This window comes from Hylobates moloch, unplaced genomic scaffold, assembly GCF_009828535.3.
Source record: "Hylobates moloch isolate HMO894 unplaced genomic scaffold, HMol_V3 SCAFFOLD_3, whole genome shotgun sequence".
NCBI classification, from domain to species: Eukaryota; Metazoa; Chordata; class Mammalia; order Primates; family Hylobatidae; genus Hylobates; species Hylobates moloch.
Genome location: NW_026652278.1, coordinates 89,045,806 through 89,070,192, shown reverse-complemented (window position 1 = coordinate 89,070,192; position 24,387 = coordinate 89,045,806).

Below are 24,387 nucleotides of genomic sequence, written 5' to 3'. Positions count from 1 at the left end.
TAGTTTCTTGACCCCAAATATAGAAGCTTATAACATTGTGCATTTCTCATTTATGCATTCCTCACACTTACACGCAAATTTAAGTAATGGCTTTCTTTCTTTCTTTTTTTTTTTTTGAGACGGACTCTTGCTCTGTCCCCCAGGCTGCGGTGCAGTGGCGTGATCCCAGCTGACTGCAAGGTCCGCTTCCCGAGTTCACGCCATTCTCCTGCCTCAGCCTCCCGAGTAGCTGGGACTACAGGCGCCCTCCAAGACTCCCAGCTAAATTTTTTGTATTTTTAGTAGAGACGGGGTTTCACCGTGTTAGCCAGGATGGTCTCGATCTCCTGACCTCGTGATCTCCCCGCCTCGGCCTCCCAAAGTGCTAGGATTACAAGCGTGAGCCACCACGCCTGGCCAAATTAATGGCTTTCTTTAGAAGATTCAGTCCTTATGAACTCAGAAATTATGTCTGACCCTAGTACTTAACACAGTGCTTGGTTTATAGGAAATGCTCAATACATTTGAATCTCTTTCTCACCTCACTAATTCTCTACCGGGTTAGATCCCTGAGGGTAGGGGTGAGATTCGTTTATATACTTTTCATTCCTAATACTCACAAAGATTTACCCATATCAGAAGCATAGGAGTGGGGTTTTGTTTGAAAAGTCAATAGCCGTAAGTAACTTTTTCCATATCTGTAGGAAATAGGCCAATGTGCAGAAGTATTTTTTATTTAATTTATTTATTTATTATTTATTTATTTTGAGACAGAGTCTTGCTGTGTTGCTCTGTCTCCCAGGCAATGGCATGATCCTAGCTCACTGCAACCTCTGCCTCCGGGTTCAAGTGATTCTCTTCCCTCAGCCTCTAAAGTAGCTGGGATTACAGGCACCCACCATCACTCTTGGCTAGTTTTTCTATTTTTAGTAGAGACAGGGTTTCACCATGTTGGCCAGGCTGGTCTTGAACTCCCGACCTGAGGTGATCCGCCTGCCTTGGCCTCCCAAAGTGCTGGGATGACAGGTGTGAGCCGCCGTGCCCAGCCAGAAGCATCTTTGTATTACCATTCTCTTATTAGACGCGGGGAGGCTGGGAGGAGGTCCATGCCAAGCCTGTGTCTACAGTGTCTCCTGTACGCAAACAGCAGGAGGGTTGGAAGCACGATTCAATTCCAACTGCTGTGCACTGATTTATATCAATTTCATTTCTTTTTTTGGCAGGTGTCAAGTTAATGACTTTGAAGAGTAATAAGCAGTTTACATATTTAAACTGAAAAAACTTCCCAATTGCATAAAACCCTACCCACATGGACAAGAAGGTATTTCTTGTCACTTCCTCAGGAATCCTCACAGCTGCATCTTGTAGAGTCACAAGGAATTGTAACTTGTTACATTTCAGAGCAGTAGGCTTAGTACCACCAAGGAGATGAAAACACCTATTGAAGATTTCATGTTATAAACCAGTCCAGAATAATTCATACTGAATATATTTTATCATATTTCTTTTTTCTTCCTTTCTTCTGTCCTCCCTTCCCTACTATCCTCCTTCCTCCCTTTATTCCTTCTTTTCTTCATCTCTTCTCATCTCCTTCCTTCTTTCCTTCATTTCTTCATCTCTCTCCTTTCTTTTCTCTCACTCCCTGCCTTCCTCCTCCAACTCCTCATTTCAATGTATTTCAAAAATATAATAAAATGAATATTTTGTTAGGTATCTAGGAAATATATGAATCAGCAATTGCAGGTGAAAAACAGAGAAAGTTTGTGTTTATCAGGTTTTCATCCCAACCTCTGTCCAGTTACTGCTGATAACACTGAAAATGAGTAATTTGGTGATTCAGAATGTGAATCTTCTCCTTGAAGTGGACAGCAGAATTAATCTGCATAGGAGATTTAGATTTCCCAGTTGTCATAGAAAAAAAGAAACTACTTTGGTTAACTGTTTTCAGGTTATCCCTGATGGTTGATTATTTACTCATTTATCTTAAAATGTTTGCCCCAAAGACTTGGAAGGATCATTTTCTTAGGACTCTTATGACTTCTTAGCAACACTGACCACTCACTTTTTTTTTTCAAGGCTATGCAAGCTTAACCATCATTGTGGGCTATGCGAAGGAGCATTAGGATTAGGGTTCTGGTTAAACAGAAACTGAACTGTAAGGGGACATTTGGTACCTCCAGGATGCCAGAGAATGTGTCAGTCAAAGCTATGACTGATACAAAAAGTGTGAATTTTAAAAATGACTAAAAAACTTAAGGATGTTTGCAAACTATCACAAATTTCAACACAGTGAAGTTGAGAAAACAGCACTATCAGTATTTTAAAAATCTGTTCAGTACACACACACACACACACACACAAAGGTGATGTATGTTATGAGAAAATACACAATAATAAGAATAAAATAAATAGTTCTGGAAACAGAAAGTTGAGCTGATAAATTGTGAAGCAGTGGGAAGACCTCAGTATATTGACTCTCTGGGGTTGTTCTAAGAAATACCACAGGCTGGGTGCTTAAACAAGAGAAACTTATTTTCTCATAATTATGAAGGCTGGAAGTCCAAGATCAAGGAGTCAGCAGGGTTGGTTTCTTCAGAGGTCTCTCTCCTTGGCTTATAAATAGCTCCCTTCTCCCTGTGTCTGCACATGGTTTTCCCTGTGTATACGTCTGTGTTCTAATCTCTTTTTTTTATAAGGATGCCTGTATTAGTCTGTTCTCACACTGCTAATGAAGACATACTTGAGACTGGGTAATTTACAAAGGAAAGAGGTTTAATGGACTCACAGTTCCACATGGCTGGGGAGGCCTCACAATCATGGCAGATGGTGAATGAGGAGCAAAGTCACATCTTACATGGTGGCAGGCAAGAGGGCTTGTGCAGGGGAACTCCTAATTATAAAACTATCAGATCTTGTGAGACTTATTCACTACCACAAGAACAGTATGGGGGAAACTGCCCCCATGATTCAATTATCTCACCTGGCCCCACCCTTGACACCTGGAGATCACTATAATTAAGTGTGAGATTTAGGTGGGGACACAGCCAAACCATATCAACACCAGACACACTGAACAAAATGAGGGCCTGCCCATATGACCTCATTTTATTTGAGTTCCCTTTTTAAAGGTCATATTTCCAAATTCAGTCACATTCTGAGGTACTGGGAGTTAGGCCTTCAACAAGATAATTTGGGGTGGGGGAGTGTAATTCAGCCCATAACCGTGTACAGAGAAGCACACAAGGCTGTCTAATGAACTGCTGCAAATTTGGCTTTCAGCTTCCTGGTGCTTAAAGCATAACAGCATAATGGGAATTTGATTAGTCAGAAGAAATGTTAGATGATCACAAGAGCTTTAAGCCTCTGGATTACAAGCTTGATTTGGAATACAGGGATTGGCATTTGGGGTACAAGGAGTCAGGCAGAAAAAACATTTTTATTTAATTTTTGGAATTGGATGTTGCGGTCTTTTTTAGAAATGCTAGGGGAGAAACCATAGAATGAAATATGTGTGGTGGTGGCAGCGGCAGTGGTGGTCTGTGTGTGTGTAGACTGGCAGGCAGTGAGGAAGATGGGGAAAATTATTCCCACATATGGATCTATTCTGCCCACCATATCTCCCTTAATCTCAGAGTCCCTCAAAGCATGACAGAATGCCTTATACCTCCCCTACTTGGTGGTGTCACAGGAGAGATGGCTGACTCTCTGGGTTGTGGCTTAGAAAATTCTTTTTTTTTTTTTTTTTTGAGACAGAATTTCGCTCTGTGCCCAGGCTAGAGTGCAGTGGCACCATCTCGGCTCACTGCAAGCTCCGCCTCCTGGGTTCATACCATTCTCCTGACTCAGCCTCCCGAATAGCTGGGACTACAGGCACCCACCACCACACTTGGCTAATTTTTTGTATTTTTAGTAGAGATGGGGTTTCACCGTGTTAGCTAGGATGGTCTTGATCTCCTGACCTCGTGATCCACCCATCTCAGCCTCCCAAAGTGCTGGGATTACAGTCATGAGCCACCACACCTGGCCAGAAGATTTATTTTTAAATAAATATGTATACATTTTTTAACCATTCCCCTGTGTTTGTTGTATACGTGAATACAGCTCATGGACATATATGTGTTTCTAGGTCAACCTTTGAATGTGTGAGTTTTGTTATCTTCTGTTATTTTGTCTTTATGACACTTAGGGTATCACAAAGAATAATTACTGGACCGACTGATAGCAGATGGTTTTACTCTTCAATTGCTTAATATGTAAATTTTTAATTTTAGGTGAATGTTCATTTCCCTCCATCACATGTAGCTAAGACCCTGGGGGCATAATTGCAAGATTTTGCTCATGTATTAGGGCAGAAATAATTTACCCAACACTTCCTAATATTGACTTCTAAATTCCCACATTTTCTGTAGGACTATGTTGTATTTTCTGGTGCTTGTTATTTGTGTCTTATTTGATTTACATGATCATATTAAAAATTCCTACCTTCGAGTATCAGAAAGTCAATTCAAACTAGCTTAAGAATTCACTGGTTTACCCTACTGGGAATTCTCAAGGAGAATCATCAGGCCCAGTGAAATCCAGGTACTATAACAATGTTGCCAGCCAGGACTCTGTCCCTTTCCCCCAGTCTCTCTACTCTACTTTTTCTCTAGGGCTTACTTTTATATGCATATACATAGCTGTTGGCGGCCTCTGACTGACATACTTCTAGTTACAAAGTTTGACACATAGATGTGAGATCTCTTTCTCTCTCCTTCTCTCTCTTGCTCTTTGTCTTCCCAGTCTCTTTTTCTTCCTCTTGATCCTGTTACAGAATTCCAGAAAAAAATATCAGTTTATCTGTACTTAGATTACAGAATCTTCTCTGAACCAGTTGTTGATAGAGTAAGAGGAGTCTCTGAATGATCCAGCATAGATTATGTGCCTGGCCCTATGGCCACTAAGGATATTGGAAAGGTAATGGCAGGCCTTTCTTTTCAAAAAAGATACTTTGGCATGCATTATTATTTCTTTTTTCAATTGTGTCTTCTTCTTTTACTTTGCATTTTATTTTTATTTGTTTAGAGACAAGGTCTTGCTCTGTTGCCCACAGCTCACCGTAGTCTGGAACTCCTGAGCTCAAGTCATCCTCCCGTCTCAGTTTCTCGAGCAGCTGGAACTGCAGGTATGTGCCACTGCACCTGGTTGCACTATTATTTCTATATATAGACCTTTCCAAAAGTATTCCTAATACCAGAAGTTATTCTATGTACTATAAGAAATGAAATCTTTCTCTCACCAAAGAAATATACCTCAAAACAAATATCTATCTTGCATTCTTTCCAAGCCAAGGTATTGAGTAATAAGCATCTTTTCAGACAGGCCTGGATGTGGTTCCTCATGGTCTAACAAGTTATACCTAAAAGTCTAGTTAACCCCTACCACACCCAATGTAACTCCATTAGAAAGGAGAAATGGAGGCTGGGCACCGTGGCTCACGTCTGTAATCCCAGCACTTTGGGAGGCTGAGGCGGGTGGATCATGAGTTCAGGAGATCAAGACCATCCTGGCTAACACGGTGAAACCCTGTCTCTACTAAAAATACAAAAAATTAGCCAGGCGTGGTGGCAGGCACCTGTAGTTCCAGCTACTCGGGAGGTTGAGACAGGAGAATGGCATGAACCCGGGAGGCAGAGATGGCAGTGAGCCGAGATGGTGCCACTGCACTCCAGCCTGGGCCACAGAGCGGGACTCTGTCTCAAAAAAAAAAAGGGAAAATGGAAATCTACTCACTACTTCCTTGACACTGCAATTATTTCTTGGATAACTAATCTAACCACCCTTGTTCTTCCCCGGTCATGCCCCTTGCCCATCCCATCAGTGATCTTCACCATGCCTGGGGTGTGTGTGTGTGTGTGTGTGCACACATGCACTGGGGGTGTAATACCTAAGTCAAGAAAGGAGTTGTTAACAAGTCAATTTGAGTTTCTCTATTTTATTTGACTAAAATCTCAGTATTATCTTGCATTATGTTTTCTATCTCTCATCCTTTGTTAGTACCAAGGTTGCCCTGAAACAGAAAATTTATCTTTTGCAATTTTTTAATTCACTGGATGAAGTCAATGAGGGATATTTAAGCTTTGGTCACAAATCTACTCTTCAAGAATGTGCTATGGAGTATTTATCCACTAATGTAAATTTATGACCTAATATATTTTAATATGCTATGCTATACCTTGGTAATAGTAATGTAATTTTGTAGGAAAAGTGATGCTTGTTTTTTCAGATATTCCAAGATGTTGTATTTATGTGTTTTATTTCTTATGTTTCTTGATCTATTCAAAGAATTTGATGGTGTTCTCTCCTTCTTCATATGAAATGCCTGACATCTTCCTTAAGTATTGTTCTAAAACTAGTCAAGTACGGTAGTGAGAAGCAGCTGGGGGGGAAATATAACAAAGAGTTTAATCTACAACTGAGCGTGAACAATCACTTGAGATAACTTGCTACCTCTGGATCAGTCTCTCCTTAACTTTTTGATACTGCTCCTCTCAAACATTTCTCCCAGCTTGCTGACTGCTCCTCCTGGTCTTCTTTGCTCTGTATTTCTGGCTTTCCTTAATCTTCTTCCTCCTTTGGGAACAACTGTAAATTATCTTATCTACTCATTCTATGGAATCCCCCTCAGTGATATAAAATGATGATTCAAAAAATACATATCGTGAGTTCAAAGCTATCTCTGCGATAAAATCTACATCCAGAGCAACAGAGCGAAATTTCAGTTGGCTGCCACAAAGTCTTCTCCAATGCAACATGTTCTGCAAAGCAGTAAACACCACCCCATTAACCAATCCAGAAGCCTGGGAGCCATTAGACTTTCAGGGGTGAGAGTGAAAATACTTTACAGGTGAAAAGAAGTCACATGCAGGTACAGAGGGTGAGAACATTGCCCACTGTGGTTTGCAGGTTCTCTCATGAAGAAATTCCATCCGCCAAGTGCAGTGGCCCATGCTGTAACCCCAGCACTCTGGGAGGTCACGGCAAGTGGATCACCTGAGGAGTTTGAGATCAGCCTGGCCAACATGGTGAAACCCCGTCTCTACTAAAAATACAAAAATTAGCTGGACACGGTGGCACAGGCCTATTATCTCAGCTACTCGGGAGGCTGAGGCAGGAGAATCGCTTGAACCCAGGAGGTGGAGTTTGCAGTGAGCCAAGATCCTGCCACTGCACTCCAGCCTGGGTGACACAGCGAGCAAGACTCCATCTCAACAACGAAAATCAAAAGGAAAGAAATGGTATCTTTTTGTTTACTCATTGAATCTGTACTCCTCTTAGGACTAGGTTAAACTAATATAATATGGTGCAGAAGTGACTTTGAGGAACATCTGAGACTAGGCCTTAAAAGGCAAAGACACTGTTAATTGCACTAAAGTTGGGCTAAGAATCCTTGGTTTGTGCCACCATATTGTCTAACACTCCTACAAATTGCTGGGCAGAGCCACTGTGCCTCAGCAATGTGTCATGAAAAACTTGTCATCAGGAATTAATATAAATTTGTACAGAGAGATGTGCTACAAGCCCAAATAATATTTTGCCCATGTTAAGGAGAAACTTTCATTCTTTGCATTGAAAGGCATGTTTTGTGGAGGCAAAAACCTGGAGTCTGGTAAATTATGAGAGACCCAAGTCAGTCATCACAAGCAAGAGGCTTTCTAACATTTGCTGTTGCACAATTGTTTGTGTTTGTGCACCTCAAAAAAAAAAAAAAAAAAGGAAAAGAAAACCACAAATGACTGCCATTACTATTTATAAACCTCATTTAAAGAATTTTTCTTCAAAATAATAGATTTGTTTCCTAAAATCACATTCTAAAACCATCCTTATTTTGAAGTCAGAACATACAAATATTAATAAAAAAAATAATTCTTGGCCGGGCATAGTGACTCACGCCTGTAATCTCAGCCCTTTGGGAGGCCCAGGCACGTGGATCACGAGGTCAGGAGATCCAGACCATCCTGGCTAACACGGTGAAACCCTGTCTCTACTAAAAATACAAAAAATTATCCAGGTGGCGGGCGCCTGTAGTCCCAGCTACTCAGAGAGGCTGAGGCAGGAGAATGGCACGAACCCGGGAGGCAGAGCTTGCAGGGAGCCGAGATCGCTCCACTGCACTCCAGCCTGGGAGACAGAGCGCTAAGTGAGAATCCGTCTCAAAATAATAATAACTTAATAATAATAAGTCTTTTCTTTTTTTTTTTTGAGTCGAGTCTCGTCATCTGGCTCAACTGGAGTGCAGTGGCGCAATCTCAGCTCACTGCAAGCTCCGCCTCCCGGGTTCGTGCCATTCTCCTGCCTCAGCCTCTCCAAGTAGCTGGGCGCCCACCACCATGCCACCATGCCCAGCTAATTTTTTGTATTTTTAGTAGAGACAGGGTTTCACCGTGGTCTCGATCTCCTGACCTCGTGATCTGCCCGCCTTGGCCTCCCAAAGTGCTGGGATTACAAGCGTGAGCCACCGCACCCGGCCCAATAATAATTCTTTAGGTCAATCGCTGAACGATGCCTCACTTAAAATTTATTTCTATATTGTTTATGCTAATGGTCGTCAACAGTCTCTGTACACAATTGACAACCTCTCACTCACATGTTAAGAAAGTCAGCAATAGGACCATTATCTCAAGGGCCACAGTCACTTAGAAAAGAAAAATTCTGCCTCTGATGATATTTGCCACTGGTTTAATATTGACTAACTTCTGTTCATTCACTCCTATACAGGTCTGTAGGCTGAGATTTGAAAGGTGGGAAGGAATGTTTTCATTCTGATTATAGGAAGATGGGAAGGAGTAAGTAGTCCAAGTCACTTACAAACAGAAGTTGAAAATAACATTGAGCAGCTAGAGTGGAACTAGCCTGTACCGCCATAGCTATTCTGCTGCTTCTCCTCTCTCTGCCTTCACGGTGCCGGGCTGGCCTCTGCTCTCACTGCTGTTTCCTTGACAACCAAGACAAGATGTCTTCTTTTGCAAAGCAAATTATTTCTACTCTTGAATTAGAAGATAGTTTAAGTTCTGGGGCCGGGCGCTGTGGCTCATGCCGTAATCCCAGCACTTTGGGAGGCTGAGGCAGGTGGATCACGAGGTCAGGAGATCGAAACCATCCTGGCTAACACGGTGAAACCCCGTCTCTACTAAAAAAAAAAAAAAAAAAAAAATACAAAAAATTAGCCAGGTGTGGTGGCGGGTGCCTATAGTCCCAGCTACTCAGGAGGCTGAGGCAAGAGAATGGCGTGAACCAGGGAGACCAAGCTTGGAGTGAGCCGAGATTGCACCACTGCACTCCAGCCTGGGTGACAGAGAGAGATTCCGTCTCAAAAAAAAAAAAAAAAAAAGAAAAGAAGACAGTTTAAGTTGTATGTAATTGGAGGGAATTCTACATATCTGCAAGAATTGCGCTTACTCCTTATGAAGAATGGAGAACTAGGTATTAGGAAAGTAACACAGTAGGCTCATGACAGATCAGTAATTACAAATAGTAAAATGCTTGAAATTTTCAAGTCAAAACAGATTTGTGATTAATAAAATTAATCTACCCAACTGCTGTGGTCTAAAGGTTTATTTACCCCAAAATGTGTATGTCAAAATCCTAACATCCAAGGTGATGGTATTCAGAATATGGTTTTTGGGAGGTGATTAGGCCATTACTGCTCTTATAAAGCAGCCAAAGGAGCTCATTCACCCTTCTGCCCTGTGAGGTTATAGTGAGAAGATAGCTGTCTATGAGGACACAGGCCTTCACAAGACATGGAATCTGCTGGTGCCCTGATCTTGGACTTCCCAGGCTCCAGAACTGCGATCAATAAATTTCTGTTGTGTATAAGCCACCTAGTCTATGGCATTTTTTGTGTAGCAGTGCAAACTGATGAAGAGGGAAACCAATAACGTTCTTTTTAATTATCAGAGAATATTTTTTCGTACACTAATTTGCCCATGACATTCATTAGAGGAGATTGTTTTAGCAAGTGTAGTACCCATGAGGTCAATGATACGGGCTTCTTGTCATTTATATTTATTTTTCTTCATCTGTTCCTAAAAGTAATTCAAAGAACTTTTTTAAGGCACAGAAAAATACAGTAAAAAAAATGTAAAAAGTAAGAAACCTTGTAGAAAATAGTAGAAAAGGTTTCCATGAATCTAAAGTAAGCTATTGACTGTATATTTTAATTCTGAAGTTTCTGGTAGCAACTGCAAAAATAGGAAACATAATAGGCTGTGTCATTTTATTGTCCAATAAAACATAGCTTTGGGAGAATAAATCCTTTTCTGGTCATAAATTATGGGTACTCATCACTTGGATCCTTTTATGAGGGGCAGTAACAAACATGATTAACATTGATTTTGCAAACATATGGTCTAAGGGACTGCTTTTATTTTGACCGCTATCAACCCCTTATTTAAGAAAGTGCTTCTCTTTCAGCTCCAACCAAGAGCTTCCAATGAAAATTAGTGTTCTTACTTGATCATCTCAAGACATTGGTCTAAGAGAAAGAACCTAATCAAACTTATTTTGGGTTTTTGAATTTAGGAAATCTACTTGGTGGTTCAAGCCATAAAATATGAAATTGAAAACAAAGTTTACATTTTCCATTATGAAGGAACTGAGTGTGATGAAAATGGAGTTGGCATGCTGAGAGAAGTCAATCAAAAAGAGATAGGGACAGCACTGTTGGCATTTGAGTACGTAGTTCAAATCTTTACAGAGATTCTTGTCCCATTTTGCCTGCTCGTGTGGTTCAACCCTTCCTGTGGACTCTGCAGACCAGTAAGTTATCTCCTTAGTCTAAAGTAGACTCATTTGAGGATCTTTTATTTACAGCTAAAAGGTTGTTGGCTAATACGTGTGCAAAGAATAATTTATATGTCTGTAAATTCTAATGGATGCTTTAATTTAGAGTTTGTTTCTACTTTATATAAAAAAATCACACACTTCATTCTTAGTTTTGGTTACACTTCTTTGAAATATTGCACTGATTAGAATGGAAATTGAGCATGAGAAAGTATAAACAAACTGAACAGAAAGGCCACTGTCAAACTACATGTCTTAGTTCTGTACAGTGAATAATGTTGACCAGGGAGCAGTTAACATATCATGAATCTGCAATCAGTCACTGATCCTCGGTGCCATATTTGTTTTTCCTATGAGGATTATTATAGCGCTTTGAGTATGGTAAGGCTTAACTAAATACTTTCTGAGCAAACAAAAAGTGAAGCATGCACTTACTTTTCTTACATTCAAAGCCACGAAATTAGCATTGTCAGCATGCACTTCAGGTTGGATGTAATAACCGTGCTTCATCTTCATCTTGCATTGCATCATGTAAAGCTGCAATCTTCTCATGATATACAGTTACATCCCAACATAGCTCTCTGATTTCTATTAGAACAGACACAAATTCTGTTCATGCTACTTTCATTATGTTTTGGTCTGAGTGACATCATAATTTACATGTACAATTCATTGAGGGCTTCTCTTGTCAAGAATACTCACCAATACTCATTTCCAGTCTATGTTGACTTTCACTGTTATTCTCTCCGCCCCAGACCAGTACAAGCCACTTGTGTGTTACGTATGACATTGGATGTGCTTATTTTATTTATCCAGCATAAAATCGTATCACTTAGAAAGAAAATTTTTTGAGAATCCAAAAAAGAGATATATTACTTTCAGTTAGATTAACTTTATAAGCAAAATAGTTTTTCTTTAGTTTCTTTCTTTTTTTTCTTTTTTTTTGAGATGGAGTCTTGCTCTGTCGCCCAGGCTGGAGTGCAGTGGCATGATATCTGCTCACTGCAAGCTCGGCCTCCTGGGTTCACACCATTCTCCTGCCTCAGACTCCCGAGTAGCTGGGACTACAGGCGCCTGCCACTACGCCTGGCTAATTTTTTGTATTTTTAGTAGAGACGGGGTTTCACCGCATTAGCCAGGATGGTCTCGATCTCCTGACCTTGTGATCCGCCTGCCTTGGCCTCCCAAAGTTCTGGGATTACAAGCATGAGGCACCGCACCTGACCTCTTTAGTTTCTTTTTGCACTTCTAGGTCAAAATAAGAAATAGGATGTGTGACCATTTTTATCAATTGTAGAAATGGAAGCCCCTGTTGTGCTAGACTCTTAATTCTTTCCTTCTATTGTTATGTGAGTTGTTTTGTTGGTGGCTTAAAGTCCCAGATCATTTCCTGCCTGCGATTTCTGTGCATGGTGATGTGGCATTCTCCCTAAGGGATAAAGCATTGCCATCAATGAAGGTTTCTTAGACGAAACAAAGAAAAGAAAAGCATGTGTAAAACATGGAGAGTCCCTGAATGTTATGAACCTTTAAGAGCCAATCCCTCAAGATAAAGCTCAAATGGCTAACAGGGTCTAAACTTAAAAAGGAGCCAAAATGGGCCAGGCGCAGTGGCTCACGCTTGTAATCCCAGCACTTTGGGAGGCCGAGGCAGGCAGATCACGAGGTCAGGAGATCCAGACCATACTGGCTAACACGGTGAAGCCCCGTCTCAACTAAAAATAGAAAAAGTCAGCCAGGCATAGTGACAGGTGCCTGTAGTTCCAGCTACTCCGGAGGCTGAGGCAGGAGAATGGCGTGAACCCGGGAGGCGGAGCTTACAGTGAGCCGAGATCACGCACCACTGCACTCCAGCCTGGGCGACAGAGCGAGACTCTGTCTAAAAATAAATAAATAAATAAAAAGGAGCCCAAATGACCATTTGCTGATTAGAGGTCACATCTTCCTCTGAGTTTCTGGAAAATACACACATCTGCTTAACTTTAGCAATTTCATAGCTGACTGTGTACATGTTCATAACATCTGAACTAACCAATAGACTGTGGCTTGCACCCACCCATTAGAAGTAAGCAAATGTTAATCCTTTATTTACATGGGAGGACCTGACTGGGAACCTGGGCAAGAACATTCTCTATAAAACCTAGACCCCTCATTTGTTCTCTGGAACATACCTTCGTTTTACAGAAAAGGCTGTATCTCCTCAGCTTGCAAATTGTTCACTGGAATAGTCTCTTTCCTCCAAATCCCTCTTTAGAGAACTTCTCTTCACAGTGTGTTAGCACATTCACATACTGTTTCTGTATTTATACGAGAGCTTTGGATTCTTTACCTAAGTTTTATGCTCTTGAAATCTTTTCCATGCTTTTCTTTGAAATCCCCTTATTTAACTGATATTTGCATTACTTCTTTTTGAATGTTTTAAGTATTTCTACAAACTTGGAATGTTTTTACAAGACTACTTCAGATCCACCTAGAAGAAAAACTAAACTTTCTATTAACTTTGAACTTGGAATATCTTAACACCTTTTTTGTCTTCTTATTTCCAACTTTTGAATGATCTAAATTTTCATATGTATAAATTCTGTTTTTTAAAAAAGCTTTCTTTCAGAACAATCAATAAAACAAGATGTATTGTTTTATTCTCAACTGGAATAAAATATCAGTATTAAAGGAGACTGTAAAAATATAGATTGGAGAGCTTTCTGAATAATTGTGATACAAGGTTGACAGAAATGATTTCTGTTTAAAAAGAACAAGATTGTGTTTCTATGTAAAATGGAGTCTGATTTTACACACACACACACACACACACACACACACACATATATATATTTTCCTATGTAAAATGGAGTATGATTTTATATATATATATATAAAACCAGCCTGGCCAACATGGTGAAACCCCATCTCTACTAAAAATTAAAAAATTAGCCAGGAGTGGTGCTGCATGCCTGTAGTCCCAGCTACTCCAGAGGCTGAGGTGGGAAAATCGCTTGAACCCAGGAGGCAGAGGTTGCAGTGAGCTGAGACGGTGCCATTGCACTCCAGCCTGAGTGACAGAATGAGACTTTGTCTCAAAAAAAACCATATATATATATCTATAAAGTATACATATATAAAGTATATAGGTATATATAAAGTATATATATACTTTTTAATATATTTATATATAAAAGTATAATTTTAGTGTATATATATACTTTTTAGTATATATACTTTTTAGTATATATATACTTTTTAGTATGTATACTTTTTAGTATATATAAATTATATATAGAAAAATGTACATATACACTAAAAAAGTATATATACACCAAAAAAGCATATATATACTAAAAAAAGTATATATATATATATATATAAAGTGCTTACGTGTGTGTCTGTGTGTGTGTGTGTATGTGTGTATATATATATATACACTTTTTTTTGAGACAAAGTCTCGTTCTGTCCCCCAGGCTGGAGTGCAATGGCATAATCTCGGCTCACTGCAACCTCTGCCTCCTGAGTTCAATCGATTCTCCCACCTCAGCCTCCTGAATAGCTGGGACTACAGGTGCACACCACCACGCCTGGTTAATTTATTATATTTTTAGTAGAAATGGGGTTTCACCATGTTAGCCAGGCTGGTCTCAAACTCCTGACCTCAAGTGATCTGCCCGCCTCAGCTTCCCATAGTGCTGGGATTACAGGCATCTGATTTAATATTAAAGGAAGATGATGGACAATGTGCTTGAAGGTATTAGTGGGAAATGGCTATTAAAGTGCATGCTAGAAGGTGTACTTACTGCACCATGCTGATGTCTTGTAAATGGTTTTTTTTTTTTTTTTTTTTTGAGACGGAGTCTTGCTCTTTGGCCCAGGCTGGAGTGCAGTGGCGCAATCTTGGCTCACTGCAAGCTCTGCCTCCCGGGTTCACGCCATTCTCCTGCCTCAGCCTCTCCGAGTAGCTGGGACTACAGGCACCCGCCACCACGCCCAGCTAATTTTTTGTATTTTTTAGTAGAGACGGGGTTTCACCGTGGTCTCGATCTCCTGACTTTGTGATCCACCCGCCTCGGCCTCCCAAAGTGCTGGGATTACAAGCGTGAGCCACCGCGCCCGGCCGATGTCTTGTAAATGTTGAGTGCTTTAAAAAAGCATAAACCTCTAGCAGTTCCCATGTACGCCCTGCTCATTCACTCTTTTCTCTTCTGGAGGACTTTCTCCTTTGACATTTCCTTCTTCTATTCCCTTGGACGATACTTCTGAAGCATCACGCTAGAGTGGAAAGAACATCTGGGTGAAAGTCTGCAGTTGTGACTGTAGTGTTGAGTCTGTTACACCTGTCTGTGCAACCCATGTCATTTAATCTTTGTTGACTCCCTTAAATAAGGGGAATGACACATGTGATCTCCTAATCCTTTATGTATTCATTAATGATAAGTACCATTCACTGGGTATATACTAATGATCAACACAGTCCCTGTCCCCATGTAGAATACATTCATATCAGGAGATGGACATTTAAACAATAATTGCAGATTAAACAGTGTTAAAATTCAGAGAGCTATGATAACATAATGATGCCACCTCTACACCAGGGAATCAGATAAAGTTTTCCCAGAGAAACATTTTATACCAAAAATAAAAAGTCTAGTTTGGAGTTAAATGCCTAGGGATGAGGTGCAGAGGTAAAGCGGGAGATGCAGAAATATGTATTTTTTATGCAGAGTGAATAACGTGGGATTCAGAGGCAGGAAGAAACAGTCTACTCTTCAGAAATTATAGACCTCTTGACTTCTCAATTCTGTTCTATCTCAAAGATCCAGCTTTAGTTCCATATTATTTTTCTGAAACTTACCTTTAAAATTTCTTGCCTACCTTGACCATTTTTCTTTTTAAGTTTCCACTGACATGTATCATGTGAATCGTTGAATTTTAGCATTTGGTTATTTTTGCTTTGCCTCAGCAAACATTTTCACATGTGTGTGTCCTGCATCCCTACATACTTTTAAGTTCAAAACGGATAGGACTGTGCTTTGCACTGCTTTGGTGTGCACCATGATGTCTGTGACTGTGCTGGGCACTGAGCAGCCACTAAAAATCATTCTTGTTGAATGTATTATTTCCTTTTACCTTAATGCAGACTTCCTGTCACAGCATTAGGGCCAAGAATAATTTACAGGTTGAAATGTTGACACAAGGAGCAATAGCAAATGTCTTATCAAATTGTTGGACCCTGTCATTCTTCATCTGGATTTAGAAAATAAAAAGATCCCTGATGATACCCCCAATCTCCTCTGGCAGTGTTTCTAAAGAAACTATCCTATAAGACTTCAGCACTTCTGACTCATTAATATCCTGAGCTCCTCAAGAAAATTAATCATCACAGACCACAGGAAGATTCTGCTAAAATTGCCAAAAACAACAATACTTTTAGTTAGTACTCTTTTTCCAAGGTATTCAGAATCCAACGTGTATAGCAACTTTGTCATGTTTAAATCATTTTGCTAAGCTAATTGAGATATGAAGAAACCAGGATAGAAAAATACAAATTGTTTCTTTAGGTCTGAAAAGAAAGCTATTAGCTAGCCAAAAGCACAGACATTCTAAAATTCATAGTGTCAAATTAGTTGTATTATTTTCTTATTTTTGCTTCTGGTGGAGACATTCAAAACTGATGGCCTAGGGAGCAGCAGTAATGAATTTTAATCCCAGGTACATTGCCAGCTTTAGGTCTTGTGCAAATGCCTCTGTGAAGTATTTTTCTGCACCTATATACAATGAGGATACTGATACATCTTTATCATAAAATAAAAATGTGGAGTAAAGATGTAGCTAATATTCTACAACATAAGCATTCTTCCAGTTACTGGTAAATCGATGCCCATTAATTGAATCATAGGGCAAGTACAATTGTGAAGCTTACTAAATAATTTGTAGCAGGGTATTCTTTTTTTTTTTTTTTTTTTTTTTCTGAGATGGAGTCTCACTCTGTCGCCCAGGCTGGAGTGCAGCGGCGTGATCTCTGCTCACTGCAACCTCCACCTCCTAGGTTCAAGCAATTCTCCTGCCTCAGCCTCCCGAGTAGCTGGGACTACCGGTGTGTGCCACCACACCCAGCTAATTTTTTGTATTTTTAGCAGAGACAGGGTTTCACCTTGTTAGCCAGGATGGTCTCGATCTCCTGACTTCGTGATCTGCTTGCCTCGGCCTCCCAAAGTGTTGGGATTATAGGCGTGAGCCACCATGCCTGGCCCATGGTATTATTTTTTATAGAGAAGGATTCATTCTCCCCAACCAATCCCCGCCTACTCCTCTTTATGTTGGGATTTTTCACATATCAAATTTGCAAAAATAAAACATGAAAGATGATTGTGAAAACAGAATTAAGTCGTATGATATTTTATTTCATTATTCTAAAGGTAATTGTAATCTATAAGTTAGATGTCCCTGAAGTATTGCCAAAACACTCTTAAAAGCTTTTTGGATAAACGTGACAAAAATTACTTAAGTCGGGTTCTACTGAGAAACTGAGAAATAAAGGAGAAAAATATTCCTTGAGGATCCAGATGCCTGAGAAAGATTTAAGGAGTTTTTATACTTTGATAGAGCTTTTAAGAAATGTTTATCTATTTTATCTTTGCTCTGGCCACATACCGAGAGAACTTGCAAACTGTTTACTTAGGAGTATGGATTTGTAATATTTTTAGAGTAAAGTAGCACTCTGATTTCTAAATAGTTCCTGTGGTTAAAATGAAGAAAGAAGGAAGGAAGGAAGGAAGGAAGGAAGGAAGGAAGGAAGGAAGGAAGGAAGGAAGGAAGGAAGGAAGGAAGGAAGGAAGGAAGGAAGGAAGGAAGGGCTGGAGGGAGGGAGGGAGGAGAAAGTCTTTCAGAGTAGTAGGAAGCTGTCAAAATCTACTTAATGCAATCATTTGTAGATGGAAGTATTTGTAGAGAATGTTTTTCCTTCCCCTCCAAGAAAGTTTTTGTTCTTGCTGATGGCTTTTCGATCTAGAATCCACAGATCTTCCACAGATTAAAAAACTAAAGTATAGAAAAGTATTCTGTACAGGTGGAAGATCTGAAATAATTTATTGATGCTAAAACAAGATGTTTATTATACTTTTCCTCATGCCACCTACTACTTTGAACTTGCTCAGTCGGTGCCATTCTATTTAGTAAGGCTTAGAGCAAATCAAATCAAACTTTGATTTGAATTTCACAAAGATTTGAAATTCTCTCACAGAGATTTGAATTTCTCTCTCTCTCTCTCTCTCTGCCTTGCCATTCTCTGAGAGAGAATACTTTTGAGGTGATCAGCTGGACAGTTTATGGGGGAGTAGTAGTTCCCTGTTTACATTATTCAGTAATAACTAAAAGTAGATTATTGAAGTATGTTTTATTAAAATGTACTGATGGGAAAGAGTATTTGAGAGTGTCCAAAGTGGAAATAAACATATATATTTACATAAATGATTTAGAAACATCAGATTTTTAAAATGAATCGCCTCTTGTGGATCTGTAGATTAGAACTTGACACATAGCTAAAAGCAGAAGCCATTTTAAAAAAAGATAATTATTTCCTAAAGTAAACTTATTTCATGTAATGCAAAACCTAATACAAGAAAGTGCTTAATTACAAGAGTGCAGCTCAAAGAACTTTACGAAGTGATGCACCTGTGCAGGCAGCACAGGTCAAAAAACAGCATCGAGCCTCCTCTCCCTCCTGCTCAGTCTCGGCCTCTCTCCAAAGCTATAACCTGACTTCTAATTTGACTTCCAGGTGGGTTTTCCTTGTTTTTAAATTTCTCAAAAGTGGATGATACAGTAGGTTCTCTTTTATGTCTGACTTTTTAAACTCAACATTTTTCTGCAAAATCCATCCACATTGTTGTGAGTAGCTATATTTCATTCATTTTCATGGCTGTGTTGTATTCCATGTGAATACAGATAGTTTGTTTACTCAGAGTCTTATTCACAGACAGGTAGTTTCTGGTTTGGGGTTGATACCAATTGTGCTACAATGATAATGTTTAACATATTTTTTCTGAAAACATATACACATTTTTCTGGGGAGGTTCCTTAGAGTGGAATTCCTGGGTCATAGGGTGTGGGTAATAGATATTGCGAGTAGTTTTTCAAATTTACACAACTGCCAGTAGTGTCTGTGAGTTCCAGTTGCTCTACCTCCAAGCCAATGCCTTCTATTTTTTTTAATTGCTATTCTGATGAGTGTGTAGAAATGTCATATCTGAATTTGTATTTTTCTGGTGACTAAGGAAGGCAAGTATATTTTCGTGTGGATGCTGGCTGTTTGACTACCCCATCTTATGCAGCATCTCTTCCAATATTCTGCCATATTTCCATTTGACTGTCTATCTTTTATTGAATCCTTCAGATATTCAGGATACACATATAAAATATCTTCTTGTATTCTCTGGCTTTCATTGTTATTATACTAGTAGTGCCTTTGGATTAACAGATTTTCTTACTTTAATGTATTCACGAGTATCAAATTTGTCCTGTTACAGTTAGGTGTTTTAATGTCCTGTTTAAGAACTATTTAACTCTTCCAGGGAAAAATATTTATTTATTTATTTATTTAATTATTAACTGTGTGTCTCAAAATGTGGGAAAGAAAGGATGCCTAGAGAACTAGCATCTATATAGTACTCCACCCATGGAGTACTAAATTTTATGCAGTGTGCATAAAATTTAACTGGAGACAACGTACATTGAAAAGTCACATTTCTATAAAGCTGTAAATTAGATATAACTTCTTCCAGGACTTAACCTACCCAGATGTTAGTAAGTTCAGTCTCAGCCATTTACATTTTTTCTCATCCCCTGTATGGAAAGACTCAGATATGAATCTGGATTTGGGTTTATGCAGTGCCAGAGGAAGAAAATGAAGACTGCTCCATGCCCTTTGTCGATATGGGCACTGGGACATCTTTTGCCTCTTCTGAAAGAGGCTGTGGTGGAGGCTCAGCCCAGGCATCCATCCTTGGGGGCTGCTGTCAGGAATGAGCCTCCCTTCTCCCCTCTTTAAGATGCATGCTACCTTGCTCCTAGTCTCCTCCTCAAGCTGAACAAAGGCTAAAAATGCTTCAGACCTCATTTGTTACCACCTCTACCAGTCTTTCCTGTCTACATGCTTGGGGTTAAGGCAGCGACAGCTCCTTCAGTGAAGGTTAAGACACTGGTCAAAGAGAGTCTGACCTTTCCTCCATAGTGATGTGGGCAATGAAGATGGTAACACAACTTAACCTTTTTCTTAATAGTATGCACCAGTATAAAAGACAATTTTAAATATGAAGATATTCTGAAATCACCTTTAGGAATAATATTAATTATGGTATTTAGATATTTACAAATATTCAGAATCTACAGTTTCTTTAATGATGCTTTAAAAAATATAGTATCTTTTTTCCTTTTTTTTTTTTAAGAGTCTCACTCTGTCACCAGGCTGGAGTGCAGTGGTGCAATCTCGGCTCACTGCAACCTCCGCCTCCCGGGTTCAAGCGATTCCCCTGCCTCAGCCTCCCGAGTAGCTGGGATTACAGGCACCTGCCACTGCACCTGGCTGATTTTTCTATTTTTAGTAGAGACGGGGTTTCACCATGTTGGCCAGGATGGTCTTATCTATTGACCTCATGATCCGCTCGCCTCGGCCTCCCAAAGTGCTGGGATTACAGGCGTGAGCCAACATGCCTGACCTATAGTATCTTTTTTTTTTTTTTTTGAGACCGGAGTCTCACTCTGTCGCCCTGGCTGGAGTGCAGTGGCGCGATATTGGCTCACTGCAAGCTCCGCCTCCCGGGTTCACGCCATTCTCCTGCCTCAGCCTCCCCAATAGCTGGGACTACAGGCGCCCGTCACCATGCCTGGCTAATTAGAGACGGGGTTTCACCGTGTTAGCCACGATGGTCTGGATCTCCTGACCTGGTGATCCGCCCATCTCGGCCTCCTCCCAAAGTGCTGATGTGTCCGGAATTGGTGGGTTCTTGGTCTCACTGACTTCAAGAATGAAGCCGCGGACCCTCGCCGTGAGTGTTACAGCTCTTAAGGTGGCGCGTCTGGAGTTTGTTCCTTCTGATGTTCGGATGTGTTTGGAGTTTCTGCCTTCTGGTGGGCTCGTGGTCTTGCTGGCTTCAGGAGTGAAGCTGCAGACCTTCGCGGTGAGTGTTAACAGCTCATAAAAGCAGTGTGGACCCAAAGAGTGAGCAGTAGCAAGATCTATTGCAAAGAGCGAAAGAACAAAGCTTCCACAGCGGGGAAGGGAACCCAAGCAGGTTGCCGCTGCTGGCTCGGGCAGCCTTTTATTCTCTTATCTGGCCCCACCCACGTCCTGCTGATTGGTATAGCCCAGTGGTCTGTTCTGACAGGGAGTTGATTGGTGCTTTTACCATCCCTGAGCTAGACATAAAAGTTCTCCACGTCCCCATCAGATCAGTTAGATACAGAGTATGGACACAAAAGTTCTCCAAGGCCCCACCTGAGCAGCTAGATACAGAGTGTCGATTGGTGCACTCACAAACCCTGAGCTAGACACAGGGTGCTGATTGGTGTATCTGCAAACCTTGAGCTAGATACAGAGTGCCGATTGGTGTACTTACAATCCTTGAGCTAGACATAAAGGTTCTCCAAGGCCCCACCAGAGCAGCTAGATACAGAGTGTCGATTGGTGCATTCACAGACCCTGAGCTAGACACAGGGTGCCGATTGGTGTATTTACAATCCCTGAGCTAGACATAAAGTTTCTCCACATCCTCACCAGACTCAGGAGCCCAGCTGGCTTCACCCAGTGGATCCTGCACCGGGGCTGCAGGTGGAGCTGCCTGCCAGTCCCATGCTGTGCGCTCACACTCCTCAGCCTTTGGGTGGTTGATGGGACTGGGCGCCATAGAGCAGAGGGTGGCGCTCGTCTGGGACGCTCCGGCCGCACAGGAGCCTGTGGAGGGGGTGGGAGGCTCAGGCATGGTGGGCTGCAGGTCCCGAGCCCTGCCCCGCCGGAAGGCAGCCCAGGTCCGGTGAGAAATCGAGTGCAGCGCCGGTGAGTCGGCACTGCTGGGGGACCCAGCACACCCTCTGTAGCTGCCGGCCTGGGTGCTAAGCCCCTCATTGCCCAGGGCCGGCAGGGCGGGCCGGCTGCTCTGAGTGAGGGGCCAGCCAAGCCGACGCCCACCTGGAACTCCAGCCAGCCCACAAGTGCTGCGCGCAGCCCCGGTTCCCACTTGCGTCTCTCCCTCCACACTCCCTGCAAGCTGAGGGAGCCGGCTCCTGCCTTGGCCAGCCCAGAAAGGGGCTCCCACAGTGCAGCGGTGGGCTGAAGGGCTCCTCAAGTGCCGCCAAAGTGGGAGCCCAGGCCAAGGAGGCGCCCAGAGAGAGCGAGGGCAGTGAGGACTGCCAGCACACTGTCACCTCTCACTGGGATTACAGGCATGAGCCACTGTGCCCGGCCAGTATCTATTTTTAATTTTAATATATTTTTTTAAATTTAGCAAAGGGGTCTCACTCTGTCACCCAGGCTAGAGTGCACTGGCACTATCATAGCTCACTGCAGCCTTGAACTTCTGGGTTCAAGCAGCCTTCCCACCTCAGCCTCCTTGGAAGCTGGGACAACAGCTGTATGCCACCAAGGCTGGCTTTTTTTTTTCTTTTTTTTTTTTTGACACGGTCTGTGTTGCCAAGCTTTTCTCAAACTCCTGGCCTCAAGCAATTCTCCTGCCTCAGCCTCCCAGAGCACTGTGATTACAGGTTTAAGGTACCATGCCTGACCAAAAAACAGTTTCTAATATCATCAAGCTAGTGATGGAGTAAAATATGTAAAATGTAAAATTTTAAATCAGATATTCCCCTCACCCACCATGGATATCACCCTTGAGCAAAGAAAACTTACGAAAAAAAAAATTATTGGCTGGGCCCGGTGGCTCACACCTGTAATGCCAGCACTTTGGGAGGCCAAGGTGGGCAGATCACGAGGTCAGGATTTCGAGACAAGCCTAGCCAACATGGTGAAACCCCATCTCTACTAAAAAATACAAAAGTTAGCCAGGCGTGGTGGTGTGCACCTATAGTCCCAGCTACTCAGGAGGCTGAGGCAGGAGAATCGCTTGAACCTGGGATGCAGAGGTTGCAGTGAGCCCAGATCATGCCACTGCACTCCAACCTGGGCAACAGATCTCAAAAAAAAAAAAAAAAAAAAAAATCAGGGTATTTTTACTTGTGCTTTAAATAGCTGTCAGGCAAATATTGCATTATAAAATATAGTAGTAATTTCATTTTTATATTTTTCCAAATAGAACTCCTATAAGTATGTCTTCAATTAGAAATAGCTGGACATCCTCCAAATTTAGGATGGGTTGAAGCAATGCCTGAGTGGCTCACTCTCTATTATGTGGCCAGACTGAAGTTAAGATCGTGAGTAACAGATTCCTGTGTTCTTCCTTAAGAGACAAAGTGCAGCTTGGGGAAAGCCTCTGCTCTCGGTAGGTTAATCGCCTCCATCACTCTGTTCTTGAGAGACTCATGGCTGCAACTCCCTGGGTCTTGCTTGAAAAATGCTGGGTTTCCCTTCTGTCCACCCATGACTCAAATAACTTTATCTCTCCTCCCTGACACCTCCTTCAATGATTAATTTTAGAAAACTCATTAGCTTATTTTAAACAAAATGCTATTTTTCTTGAAGATTTTGAATTTTTTGAACTTAATAAATTGTACTTAATTTTACAAAACGTATAAATAGGACAGAAATGAATATTCAACAAATATGCAAAGAGGTGATCCATTGTTTTGTTTTTTGTTTTTAATTTTTTTGAGACGGCGTCTCCCTCTGTCGCCCAGGCTGGAGTGCAGTGGTGCGATCTCGGCTCACTGCAAGCTCCACCTTCCGGGTTCACGCCATTCTCCTGCCTCAGCCTCCTGAGCAGTTGGGACTACAGGCGCCCGCCACCACGCCTGGCTAATTTTTTGTATTTTTTAGTAGAGACGATGTTTCACAGTGTTAGCCAGGATGGTCTTGATCTCCTGACCTCGTGATCCGCCTGCGTCGGCCTCCCAAAGTGCTGGGATTACAGGCGTGAGCCACCACGCCAGGCTGGTGATCCATTCTTTTAAAAAACAGCTTCCAGTATGAGAAACGTAAAGCCATAATATTTTTTAACCTGTTTCTTTCCTTAATTCATTTGTTACTCTCAACAAACCGTGATGCGTTTTTTTGTTTGTTTTTCTTTTTTTTTCAATTACACTTAACCTTGCGTTTATCACTAAAGAATTCAAAATAAATATGCCACATACTTTGGATGGCTCCTAAACAATTACTGACTTGCAGCTAACCCAAAAAAATATGCCATCGATTTTGGTGATTTGTTTGTACTTGATAAGTCATTTTTCTTCTCTTTCTGCAGATCCCAAGCCCATGACCTTTCTTTCTCCTTACCACACTCCCTCATCATGACAGACGGCAAATAGAACCCTGTGCTGGGAACAGAAAGAACACTGAGTGGTTTTAAAAGGTTATCTCCATCTCCCTCTGCATTTTAAACAACTTAACATGAAATACTGGATTTAAACACACACACACACACACACACACACACA